Below are 3392 nucleotides of genomic sequence, written 5' to 3'. Positions count from 1 at the left end.
CCAAAGGCTCTGAGGCTAGTTGTTAGGAAAACTTATACATGATCTTTATTTATTTTCATGTAGATCTAATATTAAAAAAGTTAATATGAGACAACCTAGAATATGTTTCTAAAGTTGAATTCAAATAGAAATAATGATAAGAATACTTACATTATACGCAGCGGAATGAATGAGTCATTCGTTCAGTTTCTCTAACTCTTGTATCCTTTCTGTCGCAGAGTATTAGCAAGAAACTAAACCGTTCTTCAATTATCTTCACACTCTTCCAAAGTATCCTTAGAATCACCTAGACTAGGGTGGGACATTCTCAACACATGAGATAGATACAGAGAGAAGAAGAGAAAAGAGTAATGAGGCTTAGAAAATGACTTATGTTTAGAGAGAATCTAAAACGTATCACAAACTTGTGATTCAACTTCTGATCCAACTTCTCTCTTAGCATTCCTTTTATAGGCTCAATTAGGTCACTTATTTAATTAAAAAATCAATAAAATAATAGCCAATAATCAGCGCTAGGTTGAAATTATCATAGGCTTTAGGCCCCTGAAATTTCCTATTTAGTTATAAGCCTGTTGGACTTAAAATCAAGGCCTATATTATTTTCTATTTATTTGATTAATTAAATAATTATTTAAATCATTTATCAAATTAATTATTTATAATTTGAACCTTGATTTAAACTTATTTATTAATTTAGATACCAATTTATCTTAATTAATAAATCTGCCCTCATTTCTCTTTTTTTCTCTAAATTGTATAGTTATGTCACTACACCAAAAACCCCTTTCAATAACACATCATTATAAGACAATTGAAAAAAAAATATTATAATAGATATAAAGTAAATGCAGTAAACTAAATTTTTTAAAACAAAAAGCAGTAAACTAGAAAAAATTAAAATTAAAAGGCGGCAAATGAAATGTAAGTGATATTTTATTTGGGTATAACCCTTTATTTTGTTTGGATATAAAGTAAGTGATATTTATTTATTTAAAAAAAAAAGCCAAGTCAGATTAACTTTAACCTAGAATCCCTTTACTTCAATCCCTCTCTCTCTCTTTCTAGCTGAGGCCATCTCTCTCTCTCTCTCTCTCTCTCTCTCTCTCTCTCTTTCTGAATTCCCTCCCTCCCTATCGTTCTTGTAGTTAGCATCTCTCTCTCTTTGTGTGTTTCTACGGACGATGGGCAGAATTTTGTTTTAGGGGGCGAGGTAGATGGTGGTAAGTTCTTGCTCTCCCTCTATCTCTTTTCTTTTCTTTTAATTTGATATGCTTTTTTCTTTTTCGTCCTCTGGGTTGACGATGGTTCTTGGTTGTGGACAAGCTATTCTAATTATTTTTCTTCTATTTGGGTTTGCGTTATGCATGTTTGTAGGCATGATGGTGGTGGTGAGGGTTCGTGGTGGTGGCTTAAAGGGCAAAGGGTGTTGTCTTCTTCATATCAATGTCTGGGTTGTTGAGTGGTGCCGAGATAAAAATATTTTTTCATGTCAATGTTTTGATTTAAGGTGATTCTATAAGATTTCATTTTCATTTAAAAATGGGTTTGTAAATTTGATTATTTTACTTTTGAGAATAACTTGTGTGTTTCATATTTCTTTCTGTTTTGAGTTTACTAATTATTTTTAAAGATTTATCTATGGTTGAGTATGTTAAATCTTTTATTTTGAATTTACTGCATATTTTTATACAAATTTTATGTGTGTTTTTTCATAAATACATGTTTGCATAATAATCTATGAAGTTGTTTTTGATTCTCTTGATGTGATAATGTGTGCATAGAATCTGTTTGATTAAATTCCTGAATGACTTGTATTTGCTTTAACACATTGCTTCATCCTTCCTATTTCTATAAGCTTCTTCAAGCACTTCAAGCACTTTTTCAATTATTTTGTTTGTTTACATATTTTGATCACCATGAGTTTTGTTGTTACTGATTTTAGGTCATTCATTTCAATTTTCACATATTTTGGTGGTGTAATCAATCTAGGCCATTTATTTAATGATGAGTTGTATCAAGATTTTGCTAATTGAGTTGCTTTGATTGAGATATTTCTAATTCCTTTCTTGTGTAGCTCTTAATCTGAAACTAATTGATGTTGCTATTGTTGTTTTGTTTTTTTATTTTTTTTTTGGTGGTGTGTGCTCTATAGCATTGCATTTAGTTAACTTAATATTTAGCTCATATTTTCTTGAGTCGTTGCACTAGAGTTCCCTTAATCAAGAGCCATATTCTGTCCCAAGGACAATACTCATCTTTTAGTTAATTCCACTTGTATCTTGATCAGGTTATGAAGTAATTTGTTTTCTTATCTATATCGTGCTGAGACTTAATCATTACTCAAAGCCTATTGTGCATATGATGATTACTTCTTCCCTTTAAATCGAGAAAAGTTTCATTTTTGAGAAGAGAATTAAGTTTTTAAATATTATTCCTTATGTTTGGTGTGTTATTTCTAGATTACTGACGATTCAATTTATAATCTTACAAGGTTAGGAGAAATTGAAAATGATAACAATGATCATCCATTTGATCCACCCCCAAAGATATTATCAGTTGAGGTGGGTTCAGAGACAGTTTAATAGTAATGATTATCATTCTATATTTGTTCATTTTGCCCTTTTTTCATTTATATGTATGTTTGATTATTGAACTTCTTTGATAACTTATATTCTAGGTATTGTGGAATCCATTTGATGATATTGTACCAAGAGAACGTGTAAAATCTAAGGAACTTTCAACAAGTGACACCGACAATAAAGATACGAAGAAAAAAGCTGTTAAGTAAGTGTTTATTTGTGTACGCCCCTTTTGTGGAGTGCCTGTCTGTTTGTGTCTGCCGGTGTCTGGTGCAAAATATTTGGCTAAATGTGGTCTGTACGTGTACAATTCAGAAAGTTGAATTTACTTTCATTTGGAAAAGAGGCTGAAGAAGAGGAGAAGGAATTAGTAGCTGTAAAGAAAAAAATCAAGAGCAGTCATGATGTACTTGATGATCCTCGTCTTTTGAAGGATGCTATTCCAAATGATGAATTGGTAACTATCTACTTTCTACAGCAGCACCATTCTTTAAGAAAATTAATTTTAGTAGTACACATTGCTGCTCCGTTAGGTCCAGACCTCATCTGATGTACTTGCTGTTTTTTTTAATGTTACATTTGAAGTCTGCTAAAATAGTTAAGATAAAAATGTGTTGGCTTGGTGTGATTATGTGTAAATTTCCCTGTCAATTTACTTCAGAAACTTTCATATCTTATAAAAATTATCTATACATATGCATACACACTTTAAATACTTGCAACTACTGGTACACATTATGCATAATTCAGAATCTCAGATATGTATAACATCCTTGCTGTATAGGATGCAAGTAATGATCAAGAGGGCAAGTG

The 3392-nt window shown here is 31.1% G+C and overlaps 1 long non-coding RNA gene across 1 annotated transcript; it reads left to right on the top strand.

The window, feature by feature from the left end:
• Positions 1-2502: 2502 nt before the first annotated feature.
• Positions 2503-2979, top strand: LOC133789878 (uncharacterized). The gene is made up of 3 exons (XR_009873760.1): positions 2503-2561; positions 2678-2784; positions 2895-2979. It is a non-coding gene; the product is annotated as an uncharacterized LOC133789878 (long non-coding RNA).
• Positions 2980-3392: the final 413 nt, after the last annotated feature.

The sequence above is a fragment of the Humulus lupulus genome, chromosome 7 (assembly GCF_963169125.1).
Source record: "Humulus lupulus chromosome 7, drHumLupu1.1, whole genome shotgun sequence".
NCBI lineage: Eukaryota > Viridiplantae > Streptophyta > Magnoliopsida > Rosales > Cannabaceae > Humulus > Humulus lupulus.
The sequence above is the reverse complement of the archived record's forward strand: the minus strand, read 5'-3'. Positions and strand labels throughout refer to the sequence as shown.